This window comes from Oncorhynchus kisutch, linkage group LG17 (assembly GCF_002021735.2).
Source record: "Oncorhynchus kisutch isolate 150728-3 linkage group LG17, Okis_V2, whole genome shotgun sequence".
Taxonomy (NCBI): domain Eukaryota; kingdom Metazoa; phylum Chordata; class Actinopteri; order Salmoniformes; family Salmonidae; genus Oncorhynchus; species Oncorhynchus kisutch.
Window position 1 is genome coordinate 32,429,876 of NC_034190.2, and position 19,578 is coordinate 32,449,453.

General features: G+C 40.8%; 1 long non-coding RNA gene across 1 annotated transcript; it reads right to left on the bottom strand.

Annotated features, from left to right (window-relative positions):
• Positions 1–655: 655 nt before the first annotated feature.
• LOC116354407 (uncharacterized) lies at positions 656–15,344 on the bottom strand. Its single transcript, XR_004203626.1, has 2 exons — positions 15,231–15,344; positions 656–863 (listed from the first exon to the last, which is right to left on the bottom strand). It is a non-coding gene; the product is annotated as an uncharacterized LOC116354407 (long non-coding RNA).
• Positions 15,345–19,578: the final 4,234 nt, after the last annotated feature.

Sequence of the window (19,578 nt, forward strand, 5' to 3'; positions counted from 1 at the left end):
AACAGCTGCCTCTGATAGGGAACCATACCAGGCCAACATAGAAAAAAACAACCTAGATTACCCACCCTAGTCACACCCCAACCAAACCAAAAAAGAGAATAAAAAGGCTCTCTATGGTCAGGGTGTGACAGTCACACACAGTGTTTCTAGGAGTCTTAAACAAATCTACCTTGAAACAAAAGTGTACATCTCACACACATGGATATAGTCTTAAAAAAAGAAGACACCATTAGCATTTCAGATATAGAGTTGAAACACTTTATATACACTACCGTTCAAAAGTTTTCAAACAACTACTCATTCAAGGGTTTTCTTTATTTTTACTCTTTTCTACGTTGTAGAATAATAGTGAAGACATCAAAACTATGAAAGAACACATGGAATCAAAGTATATTTTATGTTTGAGATTCTTCAAATAGTCACCCTTTGCCTTGACAACAGCTTTGCACACTTTTGGCATACTCTTGGCATAGGAAATATTTGTTATTATGTGGATTATAATTGACATTTTTGAAGGGGTTGATAGATTTTTGGTTAGGGCAAATCAAGTCTGTAATTACAAACTTTAAAAGCCTTTTTAAAACTAAAATACACTACAAGTGTCTCAGCAACAAACGAGTGATCAAATTAAGATCCTACATTGGTATGGTTTTTATAAATCCTGCAGTTGTAACATAGGCTAACATAAAAGGATATCTTAATCTCATGGCATTAATGTATGCTTTAGCTTCTTATGTTGCACATTTGCTACTAAACATTTCTATTTACAGGAGTTACTTTGGACACCAAGGGACAAGCAACTTCTCTCTGAGGCTGGCCGGTATCCGACGTGCTATGGAGGTGAGAAAGTGTGAATTTACCACCTTTTGAATTTCATTTGATGTACATTTCTGTACCATTTCTAAATGTACTGTCTTGTTCTCACAGGCTCTGACATCCTCAGACAGTACCTCCCTTAATTACCTCACCCACGCTGGGAGGATGGTGTTGAGTGGACTGTCCGAGCTCAACCAGCAGGTAACCATTCAAATAATTGTACAACATTCATCACACCAGATATATAGTTCCCACTGGGCACAGACATCATTTCAGCGTGTCGTTTTTAGTTACAATTGGTTGAGTTGTCAACTAATGTGAATTCAATCAAAAAAATGTACCATGTCATTGGACTTAGGTTAAAAGTTTGGTGAAAAAAATACGTTCCAATTCCAATCAGTTTTCCATGTTGATTCAACATCATCACATTACATTTTTGTTGTTGAAATGACAAGGAAACAAAGTTGATTCAACCAGTCTTTGCCCAGTGGCTTACATTTAGGCAATAGTGATTCATAAGGTTTAGTTGAAAAGTTCCAATGTCTTACAAGCCAAACAATCAATCAGAGGCCCTCTGAATTACAGACCTGAATCTTTGAGTTTATGATCCAAGTTCTAAGGAATTTTATGATTGTTTTGTTTTGAGGATGTGAGGCAGTTTCAGCAGGCCTACGACATCCTGGTGAACTTCATTAATGAGCCAGCAAACAGGGAGCAACTAGAGCTGGAGATGGCTCTTGTAGGAGTAGGTTTACATGCAAGCTTGAGTGTTAGCTGCAGTCACCGTCTGTTCATCCAACATCTCCTCAATGAGACTTTATAAAGTGCTTGTCAATGAAAAATATGTAATTATCTTATTTGTTTGACTTCAGATCAACCACATCAATTTCACGGATGTATTTTATGAATTTGTTCTACAAAGCTTTCTAGAAGGAAAAACATCTCTTCCAACATCTGTAAGTGGCCCTAATAATGTAAACATCCTGTTGTTTATCTACCCTATCCACACTGTAGCCATACCAGGTCTGTAGACACTCACTCATGTCCCCTGTTCCTACTCCAGAGGCCTGGTAGCTTCTTTTATCTGCTCATAGAAGTGATGATGAGGATTCGCCCTCCTGGAGGAGCCTGGACAGAGTCTGCTGGGAACTTCTACCTCCTCATTAAGGTGCATATTTAAAAAATATATATATCCCCTCTCTCTCTCTCTCTCTCTCTCTCTCTCTCTCTAACTGTGTGTGATGGTTTGTCATCCTTATCTTTGTAGCTGGTCATTATCTATTTGTTGATGATGTGTCTGTTGTCGTCAGGATCAGATGAAGGCATTGTTGGACTCCATCTTCAACCTCGATGAGTCCGTCTATGAAAGCCCACAACGGCTCTCGTGGCAGGTGATGGAGAATTTAGAACTGCAGGTTGACTTCCTCCTGTCCAGCTTGGATTAAGGGTCCCAAACTGAGCTGAGGATCCCAAACACAAAATAAAGTATTTTGCATTTAAACATTATCTGTCAATCTCTAACTATTTTTACATCATGTCAAATCAAATCAATGCACATTTTATTGGTCACAAACACATGGTTAGCCGATGTTAATGCTAGTGTAGCGAAATGCTTGTGCTTCTAGTTCCGACCGTGCAGTAATATCTAAAAAGTAATCTAACAATTTCAAAACAACTACCTTATACACACACAAGTGTAAAGGAATGAATAAGAATATGTACATGTAATTATATGGATGAGCGATGGCCGTGTGGCATTGGCAAGATGCAGTAGATTGTATAGTACAGTATATACATATGAGATGAGTAATGTAGGCTATGTAAACATTATATAAAGTGACATTGTTTAAAGTGACCAGTGATACATTTATTACATCCATTTTTTTATTATTTAAGTGGCTAGAGATTTGAGTCAGTATGTTGGCAGCAGCCACTCAATGTTAGTGATGGCTGCTTAACCTCACTAGGGAATGTGGGAAGCTAGCGTTTTCGATGTCCATCATTTATGTCCCAATAGCTCCTTTTTGTTCTCGTGTTTAGCCCAGTAATCCAAATTCATGAGGCGCGAGCAGCCGAAAAGTCAAAACATTCCGTCAACGATGTATAGAATCAATCTTTAGGATGTTTTTAACATACATCTTCAATAATGTTTCAACCGGAGAATTCCTTTGTCTGTAGAAATGCAGTGGAACGCAAGCTAACTCTCACGTGAACGCGCGGGATCAGATCATGCCACTCTGGCAGATGTCAGTGTAAAGGCTTTCTTCCTGGGAAGGAGAGGCGGACCAAAACGCAGCGTGGTTAGGGTTAAACATCTTTAATAAAGACGAATACCGAGAAAACACTACAAATATACAAAACAATACATGTGAAAACCGAAAACAGTCCTGTGTGTTGAAACAAACACAGACACGGAGATAATCACCCACAAACCCCAACACAAAACAAGCTACCTAAATATGGTTCCCAATCAGAGACAATGACTAACACCTGCCTCTGATTGAGAACCATATCAGGCCAACCACAGAAACAGACAAACTAGACACACAACATAGAATGCCCACCCAGCTCACATCCTGACCAACACTAAAACAAGGAAAACACACAAGAACTGCGGTCAGAACGTGACAGTCTGACTCATTCAGCTCCCATTCCCCCTCCTTCACAGTAGAAGCATCAAAGACTGTTGACATCTAGTGGAAGCCTTAGGAAGTGCAATATGACCCCATAGACACTGTATATTCGATAGGCAATGACTTGAAAAACTACAAACCCCAGATTTCCCACTTCCTGGTTTTATTTTTTTCTCATTTTTTGCCTGCCATATGCGTTCTGTTATACTCACATACATCATTCAAACCGTTTTAGAAACTTCAGCATGTTTTCTATCCAAATCTACTAATTATATGCATATTCTGGCTTTTATGGCTGAGTAGCAGGCAGTTTAATTTGGGCACGCTTTTCATACAAAATTCCTACCCTAGAGAAGTTAACAGTCTGATGGCCTTGAGATATAAGCTGTTTTTCAATCTCTCGGTCCCAACTTTGATGCACCTGTACTGACCTCGCCTTTTGGATGATAGCGGGGTGAACAGGTAGTGTCTCGGGTTGTTGCTGTCCTTGATGATCTGTTTGGCCTTCTGTGACATCGAGTGGTGTAGGTGTCCTGGAGGGCAGGTAGTTTGCCCCCAGTGATATGTTGTGCAGACCTCACTACCCTCTGGAGAGCATTACGGTTGTGGGAGGAGCAGTTTCCGTACCAAGCGGTAATACAGCCCGACAGGATGCTCTCGATTGCGCATCTGTTAAAGTTTGTTTGTGTTTTCGTTGACAAGCCGAATTTCTTCAGCCTCCAGAGGTTGCTGTTGCGCCTTCGTCACCACGCTGTCTGTGTGGGTGGACCATTTCAGTTTGTCCGTGATGTATACGCAGAGGAACTTAAAACTTTCTCCACTACGGTCCCGTTGATGTGGATAGGGGGGTGCTCACTCTGCTGTTTCCTGAAGTCCACAATCGTCTCCTTTGTTTAGATGACGTTGAGTGTGAGGTTATTTTCCTGACACCACACTCCGAGGGCCCTCACCTCCTCCCTGTAGGCCATCTCGTCATTGTTGGTAATCAAGCCTGCCACTGTAGTGTCGTCTGCAAACTTGATGATTGAGTTGGAGGCGTGCATGGCCACGCACTCATTTGTCAGCTCAAGCCATCTCCAGTGACCATACGCCCAGGGAACTGGAGACCATAAACACACAGAAACTAACAGGACATAAATATCCTCCTATTTGTTAAGTATTAATTGATAACTATTAATATCAAACAAATCAGGTAAATGTGTCATTTTTCTATCACAGAAGTCAGATAATAAGTTCCATGTGTGCAACAATGGTGTTTAACATCTCTGTACCCTACACATACAATTATCAAATTAAATTTTATTTGTCACATGCGCCGAATACAACAGATGTAGTAGACCTTATAGTGAAATGCTTACTTAAAAGCTCTTAGCCAACAATGCAGTTCAAGAAATAAAGTTGATAAAATATTTACTAAATAAACAAACTAAAATCAAATCAATCAAAAAGTAACACAAGAAATGTACATAACAATAACGAGGTTATATACAGGGGGTACCAGCACCAAGTCAATGTGCGGGATAGTCAAAGTCATTTGTAAAGTGACTATGCATAGATAGTAAACAGCGAGTAGCAACGGCGTAAAAACAAGGTGCGGGGGGGGGGGGGGGGGGGGTCTGGGTGGCCATTTGATTAGTTGTTCAGCAGTCTTATGGCTTGGGGGTAGAAGCTGTTAAGAAGCCTTTTGGTCCTAGACTTGCCTCTCCGTCACTACTTGCCATGCGGTACCAGAGAGAACAGTCTATGACTGGGCCTTTCTGTGACTCCGCCTAGTTTATAGGTCCTGGATGTCAGGAAGCTTGGCCCCAGTGATTTACTGGTCCATACACACTACCCTCTGTAGCGACTTACGGTCAGATGCAGAGCAATCGCCATACCAGGCGGTGATGCAACCGGTCAGGATGCTCTTGATGGCACAGCTCTCGAACTCTTGAGGGGAATACGTGTTGTCGTGCCCTCTTCACATCAGTCTAGGTGTGTTTTGATCATAATAGTTTGTTGGTGATGTGGACACCAAGGAACTTGAAACTCTCATCCCGCTCCACTTCAGTCCCGTCGATGTTAATAGGGGCCTGTTCGGCCCGCCATTTCCTGTAGTCCACGATCAGCTCCTTTGTCTTACTCACATTGAGAGAGAGGTTGTTGTCCTGGTACCACACTGCCAGGTCTCTGACCTCTGTCCTCCTCCCTATTATCTGTAAGGTCCCCCAATCGAGCAGTGAACTTCAAACACAGATTAAACCACAAAGACCAGGGAGGTTTTCCAATGCCTCACAAAGAAGGGCACCTATTGGTAGATGGGTAAAAAAAAGCAGACATTGAATATCCCTTTGAGCATTGTGAAGTTATTAGTTACACTTTAGCTGGTGTACCAATACACCCAGTGACTACAAATTAATCGTGAATAATGATGAGTGAGAAAGTTACAGACACACAAATATCATAAGCGCAAGACATGCTAACCTCCCACCATTACAATAACAGGGGAGGTTAGCATTTCTGGGGATGTGTGATATTTATACCTCTGTAACTTTCTCACTCCTCATTATTCACGATTAATTCAGGATTATCCCTAATCATGGTAGCATCCACATTAATGTAGAAGTGTTTAGAAACATATTATATTCTTATCTACAATAAAAGTGACTCCAAAATGACACAATACATTATTTACCATTATTTTCTGTTGGGCACAAAATAATCTGAAACACAACTAAAACAAAGAGCAAATGCATCCAACAACTTTGTAGAGTCACAAGCTTGATGAAGTCATTAATGTGCTGTCAATATGGACCAAGTACCTTTTACTACTTTAATACACATATAAGTGAATTGTCCCAATACTTTTGGTCCCCTAAAATGGGGGGACAGCATACAACAAGGGCTGTAATTTCTAAAGGGTTAACCCGATATGGATGGAAATACCCTCAAATTAAAGCTGACAGTCTGCCCTTTAAACCCATAGTCTATGTATCATTTAAATCCAAAGTCCTGGAGTACAGAGCCAAAACAACAACACATTTGTGGCTGTCCCAATACTATTGGAGCTCACTGTATGTGCATGCAATTTATCTTTATGAATAAAATACAGTAGTTATCTTCAATGGGTTTGGCCATTGATCTTTTGGCTAAAAGATAGGTCATCATTATCTCTGAGTGCTCTTTCACGTTGCTGTTACAAATATTTCAAATGTCTGAAGTAAAATATGAAGTGATTTTCTTGGAAATATAAAAACAACCACATCAGCGAGTTCAAGATGCATTGAGATGCATTAACATTGAGTCACATTAAATCTCTCACGTAGTCTCCTTGTGTACAACCCGAACATGTTCAAATCAATTTAAACTTCATGTGCAGACAAAAGGGGAATGAGCAATGCACAAGAGGAACACAATTATTTTCTCCTCTTCGTTATCAAATGATGCTATTTTCTGTGCTGTAGCCCCTTGGCAGAACATTTACATGCAGCCTAAGAGCCATGGAGGGAATTAAGCATTTATCTCCTTCACGGGGGATTAGTTTAATTAAGATTTTGAAGTGAGGGTGAAATAGGGAAAACAGTAATGTGGAGTTCTGTAGAGTTATGGAGGAGCTCTGCAAACCAACATTCAATGGAGGTCCTGAAGAAAGCATCCTTTCGTGCTAATGTGGTCCGTGACATGGTCACATTCACCATCACTTTTTTTGTAACTTACGGCTTCTCTCATATACTGTTGAAGTCGGAAGTTTACATACACCTTAGCCAAATACATTTAAACTCAGTTTTTCCACAATTCCTGACATTTTTATCCTAGTAAAAATTCCCTGTGTTTGGTCAGTTAGGTTCACCATTTGATTTTAAGAATGTGAAATGGCAGAATAATAGTAGAGAGAATGATTTACTTCAGCTTGTATTTCTTTCATCACATTCCCAGTAGGTCAGAAGTTTACATACACTCAATTAGTATTTGGTAGCATTGACTTTAAATGGTTTAACTTGGGTCAAACGTTTCGGGGAGCCTTCCACAAGCTTCCCATAATAAGTTGGGTGAATTTTGGCCCATCCTTCCTGATAGAGCTGGTGTAACTGAGTCAGGTTGTCACGTTCGTTATAATGATTGGACCAAGGCGTGCGAAGAGTGCGAAGAGTTCCACATAATTTTAATACATCGAAATTCACCAAACAAAAACAATAAAGCCCAAACGAAACGTGAAGACAAGATCCCACAAATCACAATGGGGAAATGGCTACCTAAATATGATCCCCAATCAGAGACAACGATAAACAGCTGTCTCTGATTGGGAACCATACCAGGCAAACATAAACCATTTATCACCTAGATGACCCACCCTAGTCACTATCACGCTGTTAAAGGAATTAAATTGCTCTATGTTTTAATACCCAATTAAAATTAAACACTCTAATAATGGACAGAGCCCAGTCTTAAAGTCAATCAGCAGAGTTTATTCACGAGAGTACTGAACACGATACAGGTTACCACAGGTTATAAACTGAAAATGACATCATTAGTTCCAGTACCAACCCGTCTCTTCTCCCACCCTGGTACAAAGGCAGTATCTCAAGCCTTCCCACATCGTCTCCCTACCAATTTAATATAATTTATGGCTGAGCCAAGGTCTTCCGGTGTAAATAAGCATTCTAGCCAGTCTGAAGATTTAGTTCATTCATTTCTATCAAGGAACAGACAGTCATTGTTCTAATCCTTGATTATATGTACACACATTATATTCAGTACTAGGATTAAGAAAGAAAATTCATACATATACAGTAACATAATAGTATTCTGATTAGTACATATACAGTAACATAATAGTATTCTGATTAGTACATATACAGTAACATAATAGTATTCTGATTAGTACATCCTGATTGAAATGTATACATAATTAGTCAGCTCTCTATGGTCAAGGCGTGACACAGGTTGTAAGGCCTCCTTGCTCACACATTTTCTATAGGATTGAGGTCAGGGCTTTGTGATGGCAACTCCAATAGCTTGACTTTGTTGTCCTTAAGCCATTTTGCCACAACTTTGGAAGTATGCTTGGGGTCATTATCCATTTGGAAGACCCATTTGCGACCAAGATTTAACTTCCTGACTGATGTCTTGAGATGTTGCTTCAAAATATGCACAAAATGTTCCTTTCCCTCATGATGCCATCTTTTTTGTGAAGTGCACCAGTCCCTCTGAGGCAAAGCACCCCCACAACATGACGATTCCACCCCCGTGCTTCACGGTTGGGATGGTATTCTTCGGCATGCAAGCCTCCCCTTTTTTCTTCCAAACATAACGATGGTCATTATAGCCAAACAGTTCTATTTTTGCTTCATCAGACCAGAGGTCAGTTCTCCAAAAAGTATGATCTGTGTCCCCATGTGCAGTTGCAAACCGTAGTCTGGCTTCTATGGCGGTTTTGGAGCAGTGGCAAATTCCTTGCTGAGCGGCCTTTCAGGTTATTGTCGATAAGGACTCGTTTTTACTGTGGATGTAGATACTTTTGTACCTGTTTCCTCCAGCATCTTCCCACGGTTGTTTGCTGTTGTTCTGGGATTGATTAGCACTTTTCACACCAAAGTACATTCATCTCTAGGAGACAGAATAGGTCTCCTTCCTGAGTGGTATGACGGCTGCGTGGTCCCATGGTGTTTATACTTGTACTATTGTTTGTACAGATGCAAACTATTGTTGGAAAAATGACTTGTGTCATGCACAAAGTAGATGTCCTAACTGACTTGCCAAAACTATAGTTTGTTAACAAGAATTTTGTGGAGTGGAGTTTTATTGACTCCAACCTAAGTGTATGTAAACTTCCGACTTCAACTACATACGTATACATACACACAAACGCATATATATATATATATATTCCTGTATTACTTTCTAACCCTACCACCCCTCCCCTAATTGGAGTAAACCTGCGAACAATAACACTTAGGCCTCCACTTCCAGATTATACGTACTATATAATGCTTTACAATAGTTATATTTTGTTTGATTTTAGTCCTGTCCTTCCTCTACCCTCAACCTCTCTCATCTATTTCTGATGTCCATCCAGTTTGATTTCTATTTGCCATATATTTTTAACTGTGCTGTTTCACAGATGAACCCATTTTGGAGATAAGGTCAGAACCAGAAAAAGCTTTGCTATTGACTACAAAGATTCTATTTGCTATTTTATGAGTGTGTTAAGATCGCACGATGGGGTTGTGGGGATATCAGTGCAAGAGTATGTGTAAACAACATGTTATAAAATAAATTATAGTATTTCAGCAGTAGCACTTAGTGGATGTTGTGTAGTGGGAGAAGAATGAGGCAATAATTGTCCATGAACCATAACACTTTCCACAGGAGAAACAGAATCACAAAGCAAGTCAACTCTAATGGTGTTCCCTGCCCCTTTACAAGCTATATGTCTCCTATAACTGTCTTAGATGTACACCATTTAAAAGTGAATATCTAAAATGAAAGGACTTACGGGCCAAAATATAGTCTATATCTATCAGTCTTGATGACTTATTATGAGTCATCTGTTTTGTTCACCTTCAGACCACAACGTTTTATACACAGAAGGAAACAGCTGTCAGAAAGACAGCACTCTCAGGCAGGAAAGGAGGCAAGCATGTATCACCTGCTTGCATTGTGAGACTAGATATGCAGACATTGTTCTTGACATTCATGAACTTGTCAATCCAGTTAAGTATATGCCATTAATGTAACAGGTTATCCTATTAGTAGACATAGCTGTGAAAAATAAATCAATGCTGTCCTCTAATGGGCTAGAGGTCTTATTGCACCTGCAGGAGGGTTACTTACTGGCTCTTAGAGTTGTCCAGAAATTCATGTTGCTTCTTTCAAATCTGATGAATATACAATCAGTATTATTACATAGACAACTGTATTAATATTATAGAAGGCTACAATAAAAGTCCTAAAATAATCTATTTCTTGTGTGGTGGGACACCTACTCATCTTGTACCAGGTAGGACAGAATTATCCTTCCAACACCCATTAGATATAATGATCATTTAATTCCTCTTGTTTAAATCAGAGCAGTGGCTTGTATCAAAACTCAGATGACCAATGATGATTTGAACCCCATATTTATTCAAAATCTGCATAAGGGAGAGTGGGGTAATTTGAGCCAAAGGGGTAAGTTGAGCCACCTTAATTTAGAGGAAACCATACACAAAATGAATAATTTCAGATCTGGGCTCGATCCCGGGCTGTGTCACAGACGGCCTTGACCGGGAGGTCCATGAGGTGGCGCACAATTGGCCCAGCGTCGTCTGGGCTAGGGGAGAGTTTGGCCGGCTGTGATGTCCTTGTCCCATCGCGCTCTAGCGACTCCTAGTGGAGGCCGGCCGCATGCACGCAGGCTTCAATCGCCAGCTGTACGGTGTTTCCTCCAAAACATAGGTGCTGCTGGCTTCCGGTTATGCGAGCAGTGTGTCAAGAAGCTAGGCGGGTTCGTGTTTCAGAGGATGCATGGCTCTCGACCTTCACCTCTCCCGAGTCCGTAGGGGAGTAGCAGCGATGGGACAAGACTGGATATTGGATATCATGAAATTGGGGAGTAAAAGGGGTCAAAAATAAATAATATAATAATAGATGTGTTTGTTAGGTGTTAAACCTGTGTTAGAAAATGCATAAAATTATTAAAATACAAAAAAAAGTGATTGTGACTGGGTTTGTTAGGTTCTCAATCTCAGAGTAAATAACTCAACGGACACTAGAAAAGCTTAACCACGTTGAATTCTTCCCAAAGGGTCAATACAGCTGCATTCAGACAACGACATTTCAAACAAGCACTGATACTTAACCCTTTCTCCTAGGATGAGTCTCCTCCTCCACATCTAAACAGCCAATGCATCTCTGTTGCTTGACAGAACCTTAGTGATATCTGTTCTTCCTCACTTCATCTGACCTGACCTCTACCCATAGTGCTTACTCCTCCCCAACTCAAGGGTGTCATGGTGATTGATACCAGACTGTGTCTTCTCCTCCCAGAGGATCCCTCCCATAAGATCCCTGATGGCTAACAGTAACATATCCTGACATAATGTAAACATTATACATTACCCTCTTTCCGTCATTACCCTCTCTCCGTCAGTCTCCCCTACACATTCCAAAGCCATCTGGCTCCTACAGATAACCATTAACTGCTGATTATAACAATGTTCTAAGTTTAACCCAGAATCTAACAGGCTGAATTGTGTTTGGGAAATAAATGTAGACGTGGTTTAAAGAAAGTAGTGGTAATATGTCAGGTGTAAGTTGTGCCACGATACCTACTTTTGGTTTTCCATGAATTCTGATCATTTTCAGGAATGCAGAACATCCTGAAAGATATGTAGATATCTTTGTTAGAAAGAATATTATATTTCTTCTGATGGGGTGATACTGAATGTAAGTAATGGCTCCACTTACCCGGCTCTCTCCTTCGTGGGATGGCGCCGACAGAGATGGTTGCCTCGCTTCGTGTTCTTAGGAAACTATGCAGTATCTTGTTTTTTTTATGTATTATTTCTTACATTGTTACCACAGGAAATCTTAAGTCTTATTACATACAGCCGGGAAGACAATTGCAAATAAGAGCAACGTCAACTTACCAAAATTACGACCAGGAATACGACTTTTCCGAAGCGGATCCTCTGTTTGGACCACCACCCAGGACAATGGATCGGATCCCAGTAGGCGCCTCAGAAGGGCCAGATAGAGCTGTCTTCTGGTCAGGCTCCGTAGACGGGCACATCGCTCACCACTCCCGAGTATACCACTCTCCAGTCTCTTGACAACAAGGTTCGAGCAAGGGTTGCCTTCCAAAGAGACATCAGAGATAGTACCATTCTCTGTTTCACAGAAAATGGCTCACACGCATCGCGCCGACAGAAACAAACATCTCTCTGGTAAGAAGAAGGGTAGGGGTGCATGCCTTATGATTAACGAGTCGTGGTGTGATCATAACAACATACAGGAACTCAAGTCCTTTTGTTCAGCTGACCTAGGATTCCTTACAATCAAATGCAGACTGCATTATCTACCAAGAGAATTCCCTTCGATTATAATCACAGCCGTGTATATCCCCTCCCAAGCAGACACCTCGATGGCCTTGAAAGAACTTCATTGGACTCTATGTAAAATGGAAACCACATATCCTGAGGCTGCAATTTTTGTAGCTGGGGATTTTAACAAAGCTAATCTGAAAACAAGGCTCCCTAAATTTGATCATCATATTGAATGCGTGACCCGTGCTGGCAGCATTCTGGATCATTGCTACTCTAACTTCCACAACGCATACAAAGCCCTCCCTCGCCCTCCTTTCGGCAAATCTGACCACGACTCCAGTTTGTTGCTCCCAGCCTATAGACAGAAACTAAAACAGGAAACACCCGTGCTCAGGTCTGTTCAACTCTGGTCTGACCAATCTGATTCCACGCTTCAAGATTGCTTCAATCACGTGGACTGGGATATGTTCCGGATAGCCTCAGTCAACAGCGTTGATGTATACACTGATTCGGTGAGCGAGTTTAATAGCAAGTGCATCAGTGATGTTGTACCCACGGTGACTATTAAAACCTTCCCCAACCAGAAACTGTGGATTGATGGCAGCATTCAGGCAAAACTGAAAGTGCGAACCACTGCTTTAAATCATGGCAAGGCGACCAGAAACATGACCGAATCTTACACAAAATATATTTGACAATTAAATGTGAAGTAATGCTAAAAACAACAAGTAGTAAATTATTCTTGGACTGTGCTAAACATGGACATGGGAGATGTTTGGCTGCTTTGATTGACTGATACCTAATGATTTTCAACATCAAGTGACTGACTGGTTTAGGCAGAGGCTTAGCCAATAGCACATGGGTAGACCATACTTCAGGTCTCAAGAATGCAGCAATGCTAACTTATTATTTTGCTATACATACTGTATCTATTACCTTGGGTGAGATCATGCCTATGGACACCCAATTGCATTGTCAATGTTTGGATAAACCTCAAATGTGTTAACTTGGCTTTTACACAATGATTCAGTCTCTAAATGTAGTTTTTTGCACCTAATTTGTTCATGGACAGTTCCACAAGTCCATATTTTCGGTTCATCCCCTTTGAACCATCTCTTCTTCATATTCAGACCTACAAAGGCTGATTACCTGTGAAATCTGCCACAATCCTCCACCCCTCTACACAGGATGTTTTGATACAGATTTAGGATCTTAATTTGAATTTGAATTATGTTTTAGTCCCATGCTTGGAGGTTGAACGCTTTGACACAATGAATGTGAAAGTGAGAGTGGTTCAGTGAGTGGGCTTGGCCTAGAACAGGGAGATGATAAACGCAGGAAAGGAAAGTTCCTTTTCAGAACCATGGAGAGCACATTATGCATTGTTGCGCAGCCCCTTTTTCTACTCCTAGTTAGAGCCATATGTATTTGCTAAACTGCTCTACGCCCACTGCTCTCTAAACCATAGTTCATAATTCACAAATTTATAAACTCACAAATCATCCCCAGAATGCAATTTAATTGATGTCACTGTAGAGTGTTTTTTAATCAGTTCCTCCCATTGTGATATTGCCAACCATGACGTATGGAATAATTTGACGTATTAATGGTTCCCTATAAATCCCTTTAATTCTAAGAAAGTGTCATATGGTCTTGAACTCGGTCAAATCACTGCAATGTGAAGGGCGATAATGAGTAGGCCTACGTTCAGTAGTTTTTTGAAAGCGACGACGCTGAGTTTGCAGCTGGCCTGGTGATCGCGACGGGTTCGGCAGTCTACTGTTATAACAAATATTACGACGTGAGTGGGGATGAACCCGCCACTGTGGAGATTGTGGACCGTGCTGTCACGGTTGAAGAGGGTACATTTACATATTTTACAATGTCTAAATAGCAATACTGACTGTATAAACGTGTAGAAAAAAAGGAGGAAGGGAAGCGCTGCTAAGGTACACAATAGTAGCTTTTGGTAGACAGAAGGTGCTCTTTGGTAAAAGGGGTAAATTGGCCGTCAAAAAGAAAGGAGGACCAAGGCACTCTTCATATAATTAATATAATGCAATTATTTGTATGGAATGTTCAATGGAAAGTTTTTAAACATTGTTTCCCTTGAACATGCCATACAAATGAAGGCATTTTAATGCATGATATGAAGAGTTCCGTGGTCCTCCTTACTTTTTGACATGCTGTATATAGTCCGGACTGAAACTATATTCAGGCGTTGTCTAAAATGGCACCCTAAACCCTATTCCCAATTATTATTTTTTTTACCAGGGCCCATAGTTATATGGTCAAAAAGCTCTGGTTAATAGTAGTGCTATAAATAGGGAATAGGGTGCCATTTAGGACTGATTTGATGACATGATGATGGCTAGTAATTCCACTATTAACAACAACAAACGAACATGCTCCTCTGAAACCAAACATTTTCTTTAGGTTTAATTGAAGATATTGGAACATTATGCAGACACATAAATACAATGTGATATCATACCAATATAAACACAATTCAATTATAAGATCAGCCTAACTACATGGACAGATGTTTGGTGTCTTGTAGTATTTCTTCAACTTAGAGAAAATAATTCTTTATTGTTTATTCATAAAGATCATGATCCCACCTTGGACCAGGAGGACCCAGTCCTTGTTCAGGTAAGAATACTGTAGGCCTATCAATAGTCTGGGTACCGGTCGGTTTCTGCTCTCTTGCAAATTCCATCGTGGCAAAATGATATTTGCATGACAATCCCATAAGGAGAAAGTGGGAATTTACCACCTTTTGAATTTCATTTGATGTACATTTCTGTACCATTTCTAAATGTACTGTCTTGTTCTCACAGGCTCTGACATCCTCAGACAGTACCTCCCTTAATTACCTCACCCACGCAGGGAGGATGGTGTTGAGTGGACTGTCCGAGCTCAACCAGCAGGTAACCATTCAAATAATTGTACAACATTCATCAGACCAGATATATAGTTCCCACTGGGCACAGACGTAATTTCAGCGTGTAGTTTTTAGTTACATTTGGTTGAGTTGTCAACTAATGTGAATTCAATGTGAAATCAATAACAAACATCTACCATGTCATTGGACTTAGGTTAAAGGTCGGGGTAATTCTTTATTTTTTTTCAATTCCAATCAGTTTTCCATGTTTATTCAACATCATCACATTACATTTTTTGTGATTGAAATGAAGGAAACAATGTTGATTCAACCAGTCTTTGCCCAGTGGCTTACATTTAGGCAACAGTGATTCATAAGGTTTAGTTGAAAAGTTCCAATGTTTTACAAGCCAAACAATCAGAGGCCCTCTGAATTACAGACCTGAATCTTTGAGTTTATGATCCAAGTTCTAAGGAATTTTATGATTGTTTTGTTTTGAGGATGTGAGGCAGTTTCAGCAGGCCTACGACATCCTGGTGAACTTCATTAATGAGCCAGCAAACAGGGAGCGACTAGAGCTGGAGATGGCTCTTGTAGGAGTAGGTTTACATGCAAGCTTGAGTGTTAGCTGCAGGCACCGTCTGCTCATCCAACATCTACTCAATGAGACTTTAGAAAGTGCTTGTCAATGAAAAAGATGTAATTATCTTATTTGTTCGACTTCTTATCAACCACATCAACTTCACAGATGTATTTTATGAATTTGTTCTACAAAGCTTTCTAGAAGGAAAAACATCTCTTCCAACATCTGTAAGTGGCCCTAATAATGTAAACATCCTGTTGTTTATCTACACTATCCACACTGTAGCCATACAAGGTGTCATGTTGTTGGCCTGGGAGAGGTTTATGACAGTCATAAATACCTCTTCCCCCCTTTTTCCTCTCTCTACACTACTGATGTTACATTTGCAAACACCTTGGTTAACATAGAGATTCTGGGAACATCAGAAGGTGGGGGGAAATGAACAATATTCTGGTAAACCCGACCAATTGAACATATGCGGTGGTACTTAATGAATATGATGTCAGTTCGGTTGTCATCTGAGACATTCTCATCAATAATAAGATGATATAAACTCTCCAGTGGAAAGTCTACACATCAGAGTTATCGGATTCAAATGGAATTGTTGTTCAATTTAAATGTTTGAATATGAAATTATTTGTGATGGAATGAAATGTGATTTTAGCTTCTAAAATGTGAGATTTGGGTTTCATAAGGTTAGGGCTCTGCTCAACCACTGTGAAGGGACATGGGCTATAAAACTTTTCAAACACACACTCCTCTCCCTTCCTATATAAGCCCTTGACGACAATATAACCTCCTGTTCCGAGGATGTAGGACGAAGGTCCGATGTCAGAATGGTTCAGATAATAACTACAGAATGAAGCCAACATCAGCGTGAGCTTTGGTTGCGAATGGTATGAACTTTGAACTCTTATTCACTACAGAAGTGATACCTCCTAGCCATTGAGTTAGCAACAGCAGCTGCAAACGAGGGTTAGGAAGGAACAGACAGAGTATCCCGTCTACCACACAACGACGTTACTACAACGTATCCAACTGACAACCAGAGACATTCTTCAAAGGACAAAGGACTCGGGTTGGCAACACGGCCTTCCATCTACCACCAACCTACCGAAGCGCAGCTCAGAGTAAATATTTATTGCATTTTCCTTTTCCAAATGGGCGGTAATTTAGAATGCATAAAATACCATATTTACGATAGCACACCTTCGCCCTTTGTTCCTCAGTCTTGCCGCCCTGTCACTCAAACCCAGCCCCTTTTCTTTTGTGTAACAAGCTGTCATATCTGTTCCGCCCACTAGGGACGTTTTCCTTTATGACGTAATTTGTAATCAAGTTATGATTAATTATGTGTATGAGTAATTCTGTGTGATTAGTTAGGTATTTAGTAAGTAAATAATTAAACCCAATGTTGTATTGCTGATTCAACTTGTTTGCCAGGGTTCGTGAAGATAACCAAGAATTTACAACTTTCAGATGAGAATGAATTAAGGTGACGATTAATATTGGCTGCTATTAATGTAAAATATTACTAGGTCCTTAAGAGTTTATTCGCAAGATAACAGCTCTATAAATATTATTTTGTGGTGCCCCGACTCTCTAGTTAATTACATTTACATGATTAGCTCAATCAGGTAATATTAATTATGGAGAAATGATTTTATAGAATAGCATGTCATATCACTTAATCCGGCATAGCCAAAGACACGACACAGGTCTGTAGACACTCACTCATGTCCTCTGTTCCTTCTCCAGAGGACCAGTACCTTATTTTATCTGTTCATGGAAGTGATAATGAGGATTCACCCTCCTGGAGGAGCCTGGACAGAGTCTGCTGGGAACCTCTACCTCCTCATTAAGGTGCATTTCTCTCTCTCTCTCTCTCTCTCTCTCTCTCTCTCTCTCTCTCTCTCTCTCTCTCTCTCTCTCTCTCTCTCTCTCTCTCTCTCTCTCTCTCTTTCTCTCTCTTTCTCTCTCTTTCTCTCTCTTCTCTCTCTCTCTCTCTCTCTCTCTATCCTGAACTGTGTGTGATGGTCTGTTCCTCCTTATCTTTGTAGTTGGTCATTAAATAATAGTTGATGTGTCTGTTGTCGTCAGGATCAGATGAAGGCGTGGTTGGACTCCATCTTCAACCTCGATGAGTCCATCTATGAAAGCCCACAGAGGCTCTCGTGGCAGGTGATGGAGAATCTAGAAATGCAGGTTGACTTCCTCCTGTCCAGCCTGGATTAAGGGTCCCAAACTGAGCTGAGGATCCCAAACACAAAATAAAGTATTTTGCATTTAAACATTATCTGTCAATCTCAAACTAATTTTACATCATGTCAAATCAAATCTAAGCACATGTTATTGGTCACAAACACATGGTTAGCAGATGTTAATGCGAGTGTAGCGAAATGCTTGTGCTTCTAGTTCCGACCGTGCAGTAATATCTAACAAGATATCTAACAATTTCACAACAACTACCTTATACACACACAAGTGTAAAGGAATGGATATGAATATGTACATATAAATATATGGATGAGCGATGGCCGTGCAGCATAGGCAAGATGCAGTAGATTGTATAGTACAGTATATACATATGAGATGAGTAATGTAGGCTATGTAAACATTATATAAAGTGGCATTGTTTAAAGTGACCAGTGATACATTTATTACATCCAATTTTTTATTATTTAAGTGGCTAGAGATTTGAGTCAGTATGTTGGCAGCAGCCACTCAATGTTAGTGATGGCTGCTTAACAGTCTGATGGCCTTGAGATAGAAGCTGTTTTTCAATCTCTCGGTCCCAGGTTTAATGCACCTGTACTGACCTCGCCTTCTGGTTGATAGCGGGGTGAACAGGCAGTGGCTCGGGTGGTTGCTGTCCTTGATGATCTTTTTGGCCTTCCTGTGACATCGGGTGGGGTAGGTGTCCTGGAGGGCAGGTAGTTTGCTCCCAGTGATATGTTGTACAAACCTCACTACCCTCTGGAGGGCATTACGGTTGTGGGTGAAGCAGTTGCTGTACCAGGCGGTGATACAGCCCGACAGGGTGCTCTCGATTGTGCATCTTTAAAAGTTTGAGTGTTTTCGGTGACAAGCCAAATTTCTTCAGCCTCCTGAGGTTGAAGAGGCGATGTGTACGCCAAGGAACTTAAAACTTTCTCCACTACTGTCCCGTCGATGTGGATAGGGGGGTGCTCTCTCTGCTGTTTCCTGAAGTCCACGATCGTCTACTTTGTTTTGTTGACGATGATTGTGAGGTTATTTTCCTGACACCACATCTGCAAATTTGATGATTGAGTTGGAGGTGTGCATGGCCACTTTAGTCATGGGTGAGTACAGCAGAGGGCTGAGAACGCACCCTTCTGGGGCCCCAGTGTTGAGGATCAGCGGGGTGGAGATGTTGTTTCCTACCCTCACCACCTGGGGGTGGCCCGTCAGAAAGTCCAGGACCCAGTTGCACAGGGCGGGGTCGAGAACCAGGGTCTTGAGCTTAATGACGAGTTTGGAGGGTACTATGGTGTTAAATGCTGAGTTGTAATTGATGAACAGCATTCTTACATAGGTATTCCTCTTGTCCAGATGAGTTAGGGCAGTGTGCAGTGTGATTGCGATTGTGTCGTCTGTGGACCTATTGGGGCAGTAAACAAATTGCAGTGGGTCTAG